We start from the raw sequence: 7,811 nt of genomic DNA, 5'->3' as shown, positions 1-7,811 counted from the left end.
AGCTTCTCAAGCTCAAGCATTTACTTTTCTAGTTAGAGACCAGCGTCTTGGAGCTAATGTGGGATCCGCTCAAGGACCCACAGGTTTAGGTAAATATCTAATGCGTTCCCCAACTGGGGAGGTTATCTTTGGAGGGGAAACTATGCGTTTTTGGGACCTTCGTGCTCCATGGTTAGAACCTCTAAGGGGCCCCAACGGTTTGGACTTGAGTAGGTTGAAAAAAGACATACAACCTTGGCAAGAACGACGCTCAGCAGAATATATGACCCACGCTCCTTTAGGCTCTTTAAATTCCGTGGGTGGCGTAGCTACCGAGATCAATGCAGTTAATTATGTCTCTCCTAGAAGTTGGTTATCAACTTCTCATTTTGTTCTAGGATTCTTCTTTTTTGTGGGCCATTTATGGCATGCAGGAAGAGCCCGAGCTGCTGCAGCAGGTTTTGAAAAGGGAATCGATCGTGATTTGGAACCTGTTCTTTACATGAACCCTCTTAACTAAGATTTTCTTATTTATACCTGTTCTACTTTTTTTCTGTTCTGGCTCGGTTATTCCATCTAGCCGAGCCATTCATTCCTTTTTATGAAAGAAAGATAAGGGACAGAAAAAAAAAATAAATAAAAATGAAAGAAACAAACGTATTCAATAAGCAAAAGGAGAGAGAGGGATTCGAACCCTCGATAGTTCCTAGAACTATACCGGTTTTCAAGACCGGAGCTATCAACCACTCAGCCATCTCTCCACAGCCTAATCCTTATTTTACTCCTACAAATAGAACATAGCCATATAAAAAATAAAAAGATTTATTAGCCTCTAGAAAGATATCAGATACAAGTTCCTTTTCGATATATCTCTGTATACTGTATACACGGATACAGGATCCGCTATACCCGCTTGTGAAATAAAGAGTAAATAATCTCTTCTCACCCCCATATCCAAATAAAAAAGCGGTTTAAGTAATAAATTTGAATTAAAGAGAAGAATCAATGGATTCATGATTAAACCCCTCCTACTTCTTGTATTTTTTTACAATTTTGGTTTAAGTGAGGGATCAAATATGTAGTCAACTTTATTTGATGGTAGCTTGGAGGATTAGAAATATGACTATTGCTTTCCAATTAGCTGTTTTTGCATTAATTGCGACTTCCTCAGTCTTAGTAATTAGTGTACCCCTTGTATTTGCTTCTCCTGATGGTTGGTCAAATAATAAAAATGTTGTATTTTCCGGTACATCATTATGGATTGGACTAGTCTTTCTCGTAGCTATTCTGAATTCTCTCATTTCTTAAATGAAATTTGGTTAATATTTATTAACCCCATAAAAAAGAAATAATAAAGGCCATTTCTTCTAAAAAATTAGAATAGTGAGACGTATTAAAACGCAATTTGCGTTCCGAATTGCTAGCTCTTCTCTTTCAGTATTATGAAATTCCATTCCCATTAGAATATTCATTGACAGATAATAAAAAAAGGAAAACTCTAATATAATAGAAAATGAAATGAAACGGTCGACCCAGACATAGAAGGTCGACCCAGGCGGATATACGCTATAAAATATATACCGTAGCGAGCGTAGTTCAATGGTAAAATATCTCCTTGCCAAGGAGAAGATACGGGTTCGATTCCCGCCGCTCGCCCGCTTAATTTATCAAAGTACTATGATAAAAAGTTTAGTCTAGTTAACTGTTTAACTACTTATATTAAATTAAGTATTAATTAGGTGTTAGTCTAGTGCCGTATCCCTTACTATCTTACCCTTCCTTTGCATCCCACTCAAAAAAAGAGGGCGCTCCAGAGGCAGAAATAGAACTCGCCAACAGAGCTCCAAAAATTGGGTATTAACTGAGACAAACAACGGGCAAACTTTTTTTAAAGGGAAGGGAGAGGTAGACTGTCCCTTTCGTTTCATTTTTATTTTCTGCAGGGTAGGGAGAGGCCTTGCGCCTTCTTTTTTTGAAGGCAAGTGACTTCGCAAACTGCTCAATTTTGCCCTCTAGGGCCGGGAACTAATGAATAAAAAAGGGTTGGATACGCCCCTCTACCATACATATCTAGAGAAATAGAATAGTCCTTTTATACAGACTGCTAAGTGCGGAGACGGGAATCGAACCCGTGACCTCAAGGTTATGAGCCTCGTGAGCTACCAAACTGCTCTACTCCGCTCTGGAGTACCAGAAACTGGTGGACAAAAAAGGCTTGAATACAAGCCTCTAACATGTCTAGACAAATAGAATACTCCTTTTATACAGAATGGAGCGGGTAGCGGGAATCGAACCCGCATCGTTAGCTTGGAAGGCTAGGGGTTATAGTCGACGTTGGTTGATTATTTTTAACGTCTCTAATTCAAAACCGAACATGAAATTTTGATTTCATTCGGCTCCTTTATGGATATTCTCACCACTTAACATCTATGTCAGCTTTTCTATTTGAATGGAACCAAAGCTCTCCGCTTTCTAGATGATCCTTATAGAGTAGGAGATAGAAATTCTATCTAAATTCATCTAATCTACTTACTTCGTTCCCTAATTTCATTCAAGAGATCCTGAGGAAAAGAATTGGGTTTCCACCGAGCTGAAACAATATGCGGATGGTTCTAGTAAACCAAAACTATCGTTTTTTAGCTATTTGGCTTCCTTATTCCTTATTTTAAGAAGATTTAGTTACGATTGGAAATCAACTTTTTTGTATCTTCATCCATAGATCCTTTACTCATATTTTCAAAATTGGAATACTTAATCCAATGCAAAATTATGCTTCGCGACTCTGTACTCATAATCCTATTTTTATTTTGGATGCAATTTAAATTAGTCTTTGGATACAAATCGCCAGAATGTATATTCTTCCTCAATATGCTATTGAGAGGAAAAGGATTTAATCCTTTATAAGAACTAAAGTTTTCATCGGAATATAAAAATAAAAAACTTAAGGATGCCTTAAGTATATCATTTCAAATTCAGTTATTAATAGAACGAATCACACTTTTACCACTAAACTATACCCGCTACATTGTAGATTATGGTATAAATGGTACCCTTTGTCAAGGATAGCCATTTGACAAGAAGGCTAATTCCCCCTTATTGAATCAGATGGAGAAGGTTCATGACACTGAGCCGTTGGTACTTCTACTTCGATCGCTCGCCTTTACTTTAGGATTTAGATAGCCCCTCTGGTCTGTAAAAAAAATCTTTTCTTACCATGCTAATAGCGCCTGAACCAAATGTATTTATTTTGATTAGGATCCTATTCTACGGTTACGACTACAATAATAATTATTTACTTTGCAAGGACGTAAGTGTGTCAGACTGCTAAATTGTTTTATTATTCCTACAATATAAACTAGGGGATATAGGGGGTAACACTGTCCCTATAAATTCCTTTTTTCCTTTTCTTTTTTGTCCAGAATTGAACAAAAAAGAAATTATGGAAGATGTTTTCTTCCCCCATTAAGTCCGAGCCATAGAGTAAGAGTGAGATGAGTTTTCCAAATTCATCATAGACTTTCCCTATGGCTTGATAGAAGTAAGCAGCAAAGAGTCGTAACTTAAAGAAAAAAACGGACAGGGCCGACAGATTTACCTGATGTAAAGAAGATCCTAAAAGTCTCTGATTAGTCGACTCTCTCCATTTAACACTTTCCTCTCTCTCCTTTTTTCCACTGACTCAATTCTAGTTTATTAGATTCTTGTTTAAAAGAATGCAAAAAGTTCAATAGAACTAAGAACACATAAAAAATAGCATAGAGGATCAAGGCCATTACCAAAAGTTCCTCCCAAGGATCCTATATCCTATTGGGTATCTGTTCCCCGCCTTTTCCCGCTAGGATCGGAAATCTTATATTTTCCATATCCATATACCGTTGAATCCTTGGGGTTCCAGAATCCGCCTATTTTACTAGTCTTCGGAAACGGAAAACCCTGAACCAAGAAGAGTTGGATATGTTATGTAGGGTATGTTTTTTTTTATTAATTTTATTTTGAGCTCTCAAGATATCGATATATACATATACAATCTCTACATAATGTCTCTCTCTCTATCTCTATATATTATATATATAATATGTACATTATGCAGTAGACCCATAATGGGAAATCCAAGTGGCTAATTTTTGAATTAAATAAAAAGCCCTTTTAACTCAGTGGTAGAGTAATGCCATGGTAAGGCATAAGTCATCGGTTCAAATCCGATAAAGGGCTTTTTAAATTAGTGGTAGAGTAATCTCGTGCTAAGACGTAAGTCGTTGGTTCGAATCTGATAGAGTACTTTTCTACTAAATTGATTCACTTTTTTTCTTTGTTTTTGAAACTTTCTCTATATTTTTAGAGAATTTTATGACTTAGTGCGGGATGGATGCATTTTTGGTATGAACACTAAATGAAGCACGGAGAATTAATCTATAACGATCAACTAAAAAAAATCCTAGATGAAAACATAACAGAAAAGTTGGAAAAACTCTTTGCTTTGGATCTATTTATACTTTTCGAGTATATTGACAATTCCAAAAAACTGCTCATACTATGATTATAGTATAATCACGAGCGGTTGTATATGGCCCTATCGTCTAGTGATGCCCCTATCGTCTAGTGGTTCAGGACATCTCTCTTTCAAGGAGGCAGCGGGGATTCGACTTCCCCTGGGGGTAGGGAGTATTATGAAAGGAGGTTAATCATAGATTAGCAAAAACCCTAGAATAAATTCTTCCTGGGTCGATGCCCGAGTGGTTAATGGGGACGGACTGTAAATTCGTTGACAATGTCTACGCTGGTTCAAATCCAGCTCGGCCCAAACCAAAAATCTAGGGCTTCGTGAGTATGAACTAAATCCTTTTGTTTTTCTTCCATAAAATAAAATGTCTGATCTATAGAAATAAAAGATAAAGAAAAAAGGGAAATTTTTTTTTCTAATCCATATCTCTCTCATTCCTTTCTTACAAACAAAAGAGTTTTTCTTATTGAAGGCTGGATTATTATCCATTTTTAGTGATAAAAAATCACGACATACTAGTTATGTCACTCTCACTATACCCACGTATAATATAATATGTGGGTATGTAGTATATGATTCGTCTATTTCTTAGAGTACGAAAGACGAATCGAATCTTCTTATGGTTCTATTTAAGAATGGGTATGCCATACACCCCGCGGGGATTGTAGTTCAATTGGTCAGAGCACCGCCCTGTCAAGGCGGAAGCTGCGGGTTCGAGCCCCGTCAGTCCCGAACTAGGGTTCAATGAATGGAGAAATTGATATTTCCTTTTTCCATGAAAAAAAGGGGCAGGGAGCAAGATCAAATACCCACAGGGCACCCTTACTTCACTTTTTTATTTTGCATCTCTCATTAAAGAGGGAGGGAGGGCATATAGGAATTTTTTTTTCACTACTCCCAATCGATAAAGAAAGACACACATACGATATGTGGATTAGTAGAATTTAGGATATTATATTACTCTATCTTTCTTTATGATGATACCATCCTCATCTTAATTTCCTATTCCACTCTTATGGAATAGAGTACCGGTATTTTACCGGAATCCATACATAAATCGTATTCCCTTTTTATTTCAGACCTCTTTTCCCCATCTCACTTCTACTGCTTATTTGGATGTCTATGTGACCCATAGAAAGTGAAAGTTGGTCATATAATACATACATAATTGTATGTATAACTATAAGAAAAAGGAAGGGAAATTGTATAAGATTAAGAAAGTATAAGATTAAGAAAGCTCGTGGGTTAGAGATATAGAAAAGAAAAAGTAGAAAAGGATTAAAAAAGAGGGAATTCCTAATCCAATCAAAAAACCCATTTTGGTCTTAGTGTGGATAGAGGATCTTCCTATGTTATACTATATAACTCTCATCCGTGAAATATAACTCTCATCCATGAATTGATTTGATAGATCCGATATTCATAATATTGAATTGATTCAGTATTATCAGAATGCAAGCCCTACCCTTGAATTTACAAGATACCCCTTTTTCCTCTCCATGGGATTACATCCCGAGTTATTGTGAAAATAAAAAATAAAGAGGTTATGGAAGTCAATATTCTCGCATTTATTGCTACTGCACTGTTCATTCTAGTTCCTACTTCTTTTTTACTTATTATTTATGTAAAAACAGTCAGCCAAAATAATTAATTGGAATTCCAATTAATCATTGAAGAAATTAAAAAGGGATTAAATAAAAAAAATCCAAGTCTTAAATGAAAGGATCTGGTTGGAATCTTAAAGTGTGGTAGAAAGAACTACATATAGTTTTTTCTACGACACTTTAGATTCTTTCTATTATATTATCTTTGAATCTACATAGAATAGATTAGTAGATTGAAATAGTTAAGTAGTCTAATTCAATTTCTTTTTTCATTGCATCCACTTAATTTCAATCAGGTCAAAATAAAAAAATCTAAGACAATTCTTGACCAAAGAATCCATGGAAGGAAAGAAAAATAATATGAAGAATAGACTATAGTAAAAAGTAAAAGGAAATGGAAAATGTGTGATATGCCGTGAATAGTTCCGTGGAAGAAAGTCTAATTTTCTTATGTATAGAACTTTTTTTAACCATTCGTCATTTCTAGTAGAAATTCTGAATTGGTATAATGGCTCTTTCTTACATTACAACTTACAATACAAGAGTTTCTTACAGGAGTGAAACAAAACTAAAGAAAAAGATTAAAGAATAACGTTTGACAAAATGATTAATGCAAAATGATCCATTAAAGAAAAGAATTGATACAACAATTTGATTACTTAATCAATTAGTAGTATCCCTAGAGTCCACTCCTTCCCCATACTACTAGTGAAAGAGAAAATGTAAAGACTACCATTAAAGCAGCCCAAGCGAGACTTACTATATCCATCTAAATTATGTCTCCTATTTCTATGAAGGGATTATTCTACTATTGATCAATAATCATAGTGGAATCAAGGGTACAGAGTCAAAAAGGGATTCCGCCCTAAGGCCATGGATCAATCAGTTCAAGGAATTTACTCCTAACAAATTCTTATAGGAATTCTGGTAGAATTAGAGAGCATTAAAAATACGAGATACTATAGCCCTTTTTTCCTTAAAAAAGAAAGAGTACGGGAATGATGTCCTGAATAGAAGAAGCGGGAATAGGAAGATTTTTTATTCCTTTTGTTACTCTTTTTTTTTTTTTTAAGCAAAGGACGCCCGAATATACCATAAAATTATCGATAGATAAATATTTATTGGATACCTACCTTACCTAATGTTTATTTTTGACCTAAACCCTGCAGCCTTGCTTTGTATCATTCTATGAAAGAATGAAGAGATTTTATCCATAATACAACTCCTAAATTGATTTTTGATCGACCTATTTAATCTGATTCTCGTTAGAATTAAGTAGTCCTTACTTTAGTGTATGTAGGTAACATAAGATGTACGATAAAAAAATGTATAATAATTAGTAAGTCTTGATATTCTTTCGTGGAGTCCCTTCTTGAATCTTAGATTGAAAAAAAAAAAGAATGCCCCTTAGGGACCTTTCTTTGGATACCAAGATTTCTGACATCTTATCCTCGTATTTTAAAATTATCAAATCGAATCTCAATTAAGAACCAATTCAAATTCATATAATAAAAGAATAAGGAAACACTACCTCACCCCTATTGATAACCATTTTGGCCACTACCGTCAAAACAAACCCTAACCCTAGTTTGAGGATAGAACTATGGTATGGTTTCTCTAAACCCAGTATCGGCAGGCCCAGTTACTCTCTTGCCCGAACTTATGCGAAGTAAAAATTTATCGAATTCGATCAGCACTATAAAAAAAACCTAAGTATTTTATTGATC

At 35.2% G+C, this 7,811-nt stretch overlaps 6 non-coding genes across 6 annotated transcripts; 4 read left to right on the top strand and 2 right to left on the bottom strand.

The window, feature by feature from the left end:
• Window positions 1–652: 652 nt before the first annotated feature.
• Window positions 653–740, bottom strand: TRNAS-UGA (transfer RNA serine (anticodon UGA)). Its single transcript has one exon. It is a non-coding gene; the product is annotated as a tRNA-Ser (tRNA).
• Window positions 741–1,564: 824 nt separating this feature from the next.
• Window positions 1,565–1,635, top strand: TRNAG-GCC (transfer RNA glycine (anticodon GCC)). Its single transcript has one exon. It is a non-coding gene; the product is annotated as a tRNA-Gly (tRNA).
• A 452-nt stretch (window positions 1,636–2,087) lies between these two features.
• On the bottom strand, window positions 2,088–2,161 carry TRNAM-CAU (transfer RNA methionine (anticodon CAU)). The gene has a single exon. It is a non-coding gene; the product is annotated as a tRNA-Met (tRNA).
• Window positions 2,162–4,119: 1,958 nt separating this feature from the next.
• TRNAT-GGU (transfer RNA threonine (anticodon GGU)) lies at window positions 4,120–4,191 on the top strand. Its single transcript has one exon. It is a non-coding gene; the product is annotated as a tRNA-Thr (tRNA).
• A 507-nt stretch (window positions 4,192–4,698) lies between these two features.
• TRNAY-GUA (transfer RNA tyrosine (anticodon GUA)) lies at window positions 4,699–4,780 on the top strand. Its single transcript has one exon. It is a non-coding gene; the product is annotated as a tRNA-Tyr (tRNA).
• A 358-nt stretch (window positions 4,781–5,138) lies between these two features.
• TRNAD-GUC (transfer RNA aspartic acid (anticodon GUC)) lies at window positions 5,139–5,212 on the top strand. Its single transcript has one exon. It is a non-coding gene; the product is annotated as a tRNA-Asp (tRNA).
• Window positions 5,213–7,811: the final 2,599 nt, after the last annotated feature.

This window comes from Triticum urartu, unplaced genomic scaffold (assembly GCF_056163025.1).
Source record: "Triticum urartu cultivar PI428250 unplaced genomic scaffold, HENAU_Tu73 scaffold1805, whole genome shotgun sequence".
Classification (NCBI taxonomy): Eukaryota; Viridiplantae; Streptophyta; class Magnoliopsida; order Poales; family Poaceae; genus Triticum; species Triticum urartu.
Note: the sequence above shows the minus strand (reverse complement) of the source record. Positions and strands in the feature narration are given on the sequence as shown.